General features: G+C 42.2%; 1 long non-coding RNA gene across 7 annotated transcripts in view; it reads left to right on the top strand.

The window, feature by feature from the left end:
• The first annotated feature begins 5,035 nt into the window (after positions 1-5,035).
• Positions 5,036-8,243, top strand: part of LOC140471505 (uncharacterized) — a 32,101-nt gene continuing 28,893 nt past the window's right edge. Inside the window, exons 1-2 of one of the 7 annotated variants that reach the window (XR_011957057.1) lie at positions 5,036-5,087; positions 6,945-7,051. This is a non-coding gene — a long non-coding RNA (uncharacterized lncRNA). The remainder of the gene's footprint in view (positions 5,088-6,944; positions 7,052-8,243) is intronic. The other 6 variants (XR_011957058.1, XR_011957059.1, XR_011957056.1 and 3 more) reach the window with 6 other exon arrangements.

The following is an 8,243-nucleotide window of genomic DNA, read 5'->3' as shown; positions in this document are numbered from 1 at the left end:
CAATTTAGTGGACATTTAATAAACAACATAATGAAGAAGTATAGAAGGAAATAACAACAGATGGTGGAATCTGTCCTGAAAACATCAAATGCTGCAGTTGACAGCAGGTCAGAAAGCATCCATGGAGACCAAGCAAGTTAACGATGTGTCTCGATGACTCGATCAGAGATCTGATGAAGTGTCATCTGGACTCAAAATGTTAGCTTGCTCTCTCCAGCAATTTTTTAAAAAAGAAGTTCATGGGATGAGGGTGTCATTGGCTCAGCAGCATTCATTGTTCATCCCTAATTGCCTAATGGGCTGTTAACAGTCAAGCTCATTGCTGTGTGTCTGGAGTCACATGTAGGACAAGCTATGTAAGGATGGTAGCTTCTTACTTCAAGCACGTTAGTGAACCAGATGGGTTTTCCATAACCCGACAAAGGATTCATGGTCATGAGATTCTTAATTCCAGATATTCACTGAATTCAAATTCCACCATTTCCTGTGACATAATTCGAACCTGGTTCTCCAGAATGCAACCTGGATCTTTGGATAAACAGTCTAGCAGTAATACCACTCAGCCATCGGCTCCCTCCTGTGATCTTCAGTATTTGTTGTTTTCAGTTCTCAAGAAATAGGTTATGCATTAATTTTGAACTCTGGAAAAGCATCCACAGTGAACACAAAAAGCCCACCTCCAGTCATGATGTTTGAGTCTGGATGACTCAGTCAGACTGGCTAATGAGGTGGAGTTACGCATTTTAATATCTGGCAGTTTCTCCGCAGTTTCGACTGGGGTTGGGCTGGTCTCATTCCTTCTGCGATAAAACAAACAAAGAAATGACATTCGATACTCTCCACTAAGTGTCGAAATTCAATTGCACCTCAACCAAAGTAATTTATTTTAATTCAAAAATGTTTCAGTGAAAGAAATTCTAGCAAGCTCACCACCTCCTGTCTCAGTTTAATGGGAAATGGGATCAATTCTGTAGCGCCTACTGTCCCAGTGGAAAAGGCCACTAGTTTAAGCCCCTGAACAGGTTATCAGCTGATCTGAGTTTTCAATCTTGTTCTTTGACACATTGCAACATGTTTTGCACAAGGGGGCATGCAGATAGGACAAACTTCAATTATATTCAACACAAGAAAAGGCAATTCCATTTAAATGAGGCAGATTAATTGAGATCAGGCCTCAGGTGAGGATACAAAACAGTCATGTTTGGAATTTCCAGAGACCATCAACATTGTCCATTCAACTACTGAAGTTTGTCTCAGTATTGCTTTCGCAATCAACCTATTTCAATGCATTATGACACCTCTGGAACAGGTGGGACATTTCCAGGCCTTCTGGCTCAAAGTTGGAGACACTACCACAGCATCACAAGAACACTGTGTTTTAGGCTGAGTAACTGGTGGGTTAATTGTCCAATTATCTTACTAAGCCAGAAGATACTGTTACAATCCTAATGCTGGAAAATAAGCAAGGTATTAATGAGAGCAAAGATGTTACAACAGTCTCTCTGACACGGGACAAAATATCTTCCATCTGTTGTTTTGTTCATCCTTCGATAGTTTGAAATTTTTAAACTTTCTTGTCTACCATCATCTTTGCAGTTTTGTACATCTTTTCTTTCAATTTGATGTCACTCATAATTCCCTCAGCTATGCACCGCTGTTCATCGTGCATTTCTTTTACAAGTTAATATATATTGTTGAGAATAATAAAATAACTGAATATATTCTTCTGCTTTGACATTCTAACTAGAGTCCCATTCCAGTTTAGCGAACTACTACCTCATCCCCTTGTCACTGCCTTTAAGTTTAGATACTAGTTGAAGAGTCAAATTCCTCACCCTAAAGCTAAATTCTATCATGCTGTATTGCATCTTACCAAAAGGGTCTTTTACATTGAGCTCATTATTCAATCATATTATCAGGTCTCAAATAGCTGTTCCATGATTGGTTCCAGAGCATCTGTTCTGTGGAATTGCACAGAGCAGTCGACCTCAAACTGCTTCAGAAGGTAGCATAAGCTGAGTGCACAATACTATTTTAACTAACAGTGAACCCTCTGAATTCCAGGATTCTGTTAGATCCCCAAAATTACTCATAGCAAGGAATCCCTACGTTGTGGAAACACGCCCTTCAGCCCAACAAATCCACACCAACCCTGCAAAGAGTATCCCAACCAAACCTATTCCTCAATGTTTACCCCTGATTAATGCGCTGAAACTGTGCATCGCTGGACACTATGGCAATTTAGCATAACCAATTCACCTAACCTGCAGTTCTTTGAATTGTGGGTTTGCAGCCCTGGTTCGCAGTTGCTTCGTGAAGTCTGAATGTTGTTGCCTCTATTAGTCCAACAGCACTGTCACTGACACAGGAGCTGTTCCCCCAGATCGGTTTGTGGCAGTCAGAGATCCTGCTACAACCTGCGCACATGCCAACCCAGTCATCTCAATCAGAAAGAATTAGTACAGCACAGATTAGAAGACAACTTGGATCACATTGTGCTTTTGAAATCGGAGGCCCCTCTTCAACCCATCACAACTGTGCTACCTTTTTAAAATATGTATTTGGCTAGATCCCTGCTTTCACAATAATACAAACAATTTCTTTTTGCAAGTATTCAAATTAATTTTGGAAATTAACAGCGAATCAGCTGTCACTTCCTTTGCAGCTGATCTCAGATCTTCTTTGAAACAGCAAAACCCAATGAGAACATTAAGGCATCCAATGTTTAAAAAAAATCACATGCTCAGTCACTGTAATATGATGAGTTTTGTTTTACATAATTCTTAGCAAAAGTTAATTTGAAGCAAAAAGGAGAACGCGAAGAGAAAGGTGAACCGCCCGTGGGTAACAAAGGCAGTCAAGAGCAGTACCCACAAGGAAAAGAATGACATAGCCGCGGATGACTAAAAAGGGAGAAAACTGATCATGTAATTAAATTGACAAGAAACAAAAATGAATGACAAGAGTTGTACAGGTATATAAAAATTGAGTATCTAACGTCAGCATCGAACCCTTGGAGGTTCTGACTGTGGAATTGACAATGGGTACAAGGAAACAGCAGATAATTTAAACCTATATTTTACATTGATCTTCAGGAAGGAGGATACCGTTATCATCCTAAAGGTAGCAAATAAGCAAGTTAATCATGAGTAGAAAAATGTTATATCAGTCTTTGTCACAAGGGACAAAGTATTGACCAACTAATAGGACTAAAGGCAGACAGGACCTAATGGCCTGGATCAAACACTTTTCGGGCAACTGACTGCAGAGATATTCAAGGCATCAATTGGAATATTCCAGAATCAGGGGATACAGGAAAAATCCAGTGGATTGATGCACCTGTTCAAGAAGGGAAGGGAGACAGAAATCAGGAAACTATAGATTAGTTAGTTTAATGTCTGTGTTTGTAATATGGCAGAGTCGAATATTAAAGTAATAAATAGCAGGACATTTAGAAAAGCTTATCATTTAACATTGTAGACTGGGTTTTGTGAAAGAGACACTATGACAAATTTGCAACAGTTCATTTAGGAGATAACAAGCAGGGCTGATAAAGGGCAATCCAATGATGTTCTGTATTTGGGTTTTAAAAAATGCATATGATAAGGTGCTATAGAAAAGTTAATTGCATAATACAGGAGCTCACTGTGTCAGGGGTAACCTATTTGCATGGAGTGAGGATTGGTTAACCACACTGGCTGTTGCTGAGACCTCACTTGGAGTACTGTACACAATGTTAGTTCCCATATTTAATAAGGGATAAACCAGTATTGGAGACAATTCAAAAAAAATTCAGCTAGCCGCTTCAAGGATGAAAAGGTTGACCTATCAAGAATAGCTAAACAGGTTAGGTCATTATTCAATAGAATCTCGACAAACAGATTACATACAGTGTGGAAACAGGCACTTTGGCCCAACAAGTCCACACCGATCTGACGAAGCACAACCCACCCAGATCCATTCCCCAACATTCACCCCTTCACCTAACACTACAGGCAATTTAGCATTGCCAATTCACCTAACCTGCACTTTTTTTGGATTGTGGGAGGATACCGGAGCACCCGGAGGAAACCCACGCAGACAACGTGCAAACTCCACACAGAGAGTCACCTGAGGCAGGAATTAAACCCAGGTCTTTGGCATTGTGAGACATCAGTGCTAACCACTGTGCCACCCACATAATATAAGGGGTGATCTTATGGAAACAAGGTTCTGAGGAGCTTGACAGGGTAGATGTTGACTCGATCTTCTAGCACCAATGAAGTCTCAAACTAAACATTACATAAGGGAACATTCATTTTGTAAAAAATGTAAAGAATTTTTTTTCTCTCAGTGAATGGCTAGAATTTTCTAGCCCAAAAAATTGTGAAAGTTAAATGTGGAAGGGGAATGGATCTGGTTGGGTTAGTCATCAGAGGGTCAGTGTGACTTGTTGGGCTGAAGGGCCTGTTTCCACACAGTAGGGAATTTATGATTCTGTCTCAAATTATTCTAAAAGAGGCCAGATAGATTTTTGAAATATTGAGCAGTTGAGGGATATGCGGATCAAGCATAAAAGAGATGTTGAGGTCTGGGTTGGCCCAGCCATGATCTGATAGAATGGGGGAACAAGTCGAAGGGAATGAATGCCCTACTCCTGTTCTGATTCCTTGAGGCTCCATTTCATGCTTTTTTTATCTCCAAAGAAGAGTGTGATACAATGTGCTGAAGATCTCAGATGCTGTGAAAATGGTGTGTTTATGTACTGGTTCAGATGGCATTGATTCATCAATCACAGCTATGCAGTCATGAGTAGGAAGGGAATTCCCTCCATGAATAAAGGAACTCTCCCATCACATTATCCAACATATCAGCGAAAGCAGGACGCACAGTGCATGCTCGAGCCAACAAAGGGACCAGGGGTGATTGATGTCAGCACCGGACCAATGAAAGGACGGTGGGCGGAACTGGAGGACCAGGGGAGGTTGGTCCTCCAATCAATCAAAGTGAACTAGGGGCAGAACTCGACTAAACCACGTGGTTACCGTCGCGCGCAGCGGAGAGTCGCTGTAATGAATTTTCCGGAAGTTATGGAGCGAAAGGATACGGTAAGGAAAGAAACAAATAAACAGAGGGAAACGGGAGAAAAACTGTATTGCTACGAGGGGAGAGGTTTTACAAGCATGTTGTGCACGTCGGAAAACACAAATTTGAACGTCCCAGTCCCGTGTTTGTAGTAAAAGGGAAATTGCCTCAGCGCGGCTGCAGGCCTGAGTGAGCACCGCCATCTTTATTCGGGGCAACGATTCACTGGACACGTGCGCAGCCGCCATCTTTGTAGGGGGCAAGGTGCAGCCAGGCGCATGTGCAGCCTTTCTCTGGTACAGAGTCATTGGGCAGGATTTACACAGAGCACATTCAAACTCAGAGTAATGAATGTTTATTTCTGGATTTGTTTCGTCATTCATTTAAAGGACTTGCTATCGTAACTGAGTTTGCAGGTCAATCAAAATTGGAGGTATTGTGCATAGGGAAGAAGGTTACCTCAGGTTACAGTGAAATATTGATCAGATACGGATTAATTTAGATAAATGTGAGGTGCTGCATTTTGGAAAAGCAAGTCAAGGCAGGACTTATACTCCAGGGGAAAGTGAAGACTGCAGATGCTGGAGATCAGAGCTCAAAAATGTGTTGCTGGAAAATCACAGCAGGTCAAGCAGCATCTAAAGATCAGGAGAATCGACATTGCGGGCATGAGCCCTTCTTCAGGATTCCTGAAGAAGGGCTCATGCCCGAAATGTCGATTATCCCGATCTTTGGATGCTACCTGACCTGCTGTGCTTTTCCAGCAATACATTTTTCAGCCCAGGACTTATGCACTGAATGGAAAGGCCCTGGAGACGTTTGCAGAACAAAGAGACCTTGGACTGCAGGTTCACAGTACTTCCAAGTCAAGTTGCAGGTAGATAGGATGATGAAGAAGGTGTTCAGTGTATTTTCCTTTATTGGCTAGAGCATTGAATATAGGATGTGGGAGGTCATGTTGCTGTACAGGACATTCATTAGGCCACTTTTGGAATATTGTGTGCAATTCTGGCCTGCCTCCTATCAGAAGGGTGCTGGGAAACTTGAAAGGTTTCAAAAAAGACTTACAAGGATGTTGTTAGGGTTGGAGGATTTGAGCTACAGGATGAGGCATAAAAGGCTGGGGCTGTTTTCCCTGGAGTGCCATAGGCTGAGCGGTGATGTTATGGAGATTTATACAATCATGAGGAGCATGAACAGGGTAAATGAACAAGGTGTTTTCCCTGGAGTAGTGGTGTCCAAAAGTAGAGGACATTGCTTTAGGGTTAACGGGGCAAAAATTCAAAGGGGGCTAAAGAACAACTCTTTCATGCAGTGGGTGGAATGAGCTGCCAGAGGAAGTGGTGGAGGCTAGTACAATTAAAACTTGTTGAAGGCATCTATATAGACACATGATATGATTAGGAAGCGTTTACAGGGATATGGGCCAAGTGCTGGCAAATGGGAATAGACTAGGTTCGGATACCGGGTTGGCATGGATGAGTTAAACCGAAGGGTCTGTGTCGGTGCAATACGTCTCTATGACTGTGGGATCATAACAGCTTCTACAGCTCTACTTCATCTCTGGGCTCCCTTATGAGCACTTTGTCAATATCTAGCTTGCTCAGTATCAAACAATGGGTGTATTTTTGGTCTGTTTCGTATTTTACGATTACTTTTACAGACATTTTTGTAAGTTAATTTTTCTCTGCCGCCCAGCCCCTGACCATGTGCTGCTTATTAATTTTCTTTCTGGAAAATCTTTGACACTCAAGAATTCTTTTTTCCAATAAGCAAGTGTATTTTCCTTCCATTTCGGACTATCAAATTCTGCACCATTTTCATTCCCTGTAATCTGTTTTGCACTCCCTGAAACATCAATTGTGTTTCTCCTTCCACAGAAACCAGTGATTAATGCCAAAGCCCTGTTGCTTGTGGAGAGGGTGATGTTTGACTTTCTTGTACAGCTGCAGTTTGTGTGGTGAAGGTACTCCCACAATGTGGTTAGGTAAGAGATATTACAGAGTATTCATTACAGCAACAGTGATGATTTGAAGGTAATGTCCAAATCAAGAACAGTTTGTAGTTTTATCATCATGCTTATAATTTCACAAAAATATTATTGGGAACTTTAGACATAAGGTCAGAGACTGATGGTATTAGGTCAGGTGACCAAAAGCATTGCCAAATAAGCAGGCTTTGAGGAATGTCTTAAAGGAGGAAAGCAGACCTGTGAGGTTTTGGCTGCGAATTTCAGAAAATGATGCTTTGGCAACTGTAAAAGCAGCCACACAGGTGAAGTAATGAATTAATAGATCATTGGGAGTCTCGAACAGAATGGGTTGTCGAGGTCTTCACGGAGGTCTGATGCGGCAAGCTAGGGATGATCACAATCAGGAATTAAATCAAGGGTCAGAATTTTAAATTGAGGGATGTGGGCCGGATGCTGGCAGGTGGGACGGAATTGGGTTGGAATATCTGGTTGGCATGGACGGGTTGGATTGAAGGGTCTGATTCCATTCTGTACATCTCTGTGGCTCTATGTTGTTGATTATGAATAGGAGCCTTGTGATGGATCAACAAGTTTTGGTACGAGGGAGTACTTGGGCAGCAGAGATTTAGTTTTTCTTAAGATTACAGGGAGATTGAATGTGGGAAGCTGGCCAGGAGTGTGTTTGGATACTGACGTATGGAGATAACACAAGGTGGATGACAGTATATGAGCTGAGACAAGGGTAGAATCAGCTAGAAATAGTGATCTTGGAGTGGGACTGGGCTGTCACCCTCACCTCACCTCTGGGATTCAGCTGGTTGTCAGGTTGTGAATCAGGGCCGTAACACAATCGGGAGCTGAGTGACCCTGGTGGAGCCTAAAATGAGTGTCACTCAGCTGGCTATTGCTGTGCAGATGCTGCTTGATACCCCTGTTGATGACATCTTCCATCACTTTACTGCTGATCGAGTGTGGACTGATAGATGGAAATTGCTTGGGTTGCATTGCCCTGTGTTTTTGTGCTGAACATCCCTGGGCAAGGTTCCACATTATCGCTAGATGCCAGGGCTGGAGCGGTCCTTAGCTTGGTGGGTGGCAAGTTCTGGAGCTCAAACCATCAGTATTATTGCCAGAATATTGGTAGGGCCCGTAGCCTTTGCACTACTTAACCATTTCTTGATGTTATTCACACTGAATCAAACTGGCT

This window comes from Chiloscyllium punctatum, unplaced genomic scaffold, assembly GCF_047496795.1.
Source record: "Chiloscyllium punctatum isolate Juve2018m unplaced genomic scaffold, sChiPun1.3 scaffold_91, whole genome shotgun sequence".
Classification (NCBI taxonomy): domain Eukaryota; kingdom Metazoa; phylum Chordata; class Chondrichthyes; order Orectolobiformes; family Hemiscylliidae; genus Chiloscyllium; species Chiloscyllium punctatum.
Note: the sequence above shows the minus strand (reverse complement) of the source record. Positions and strands in the feature narration are given on the sequence as shown.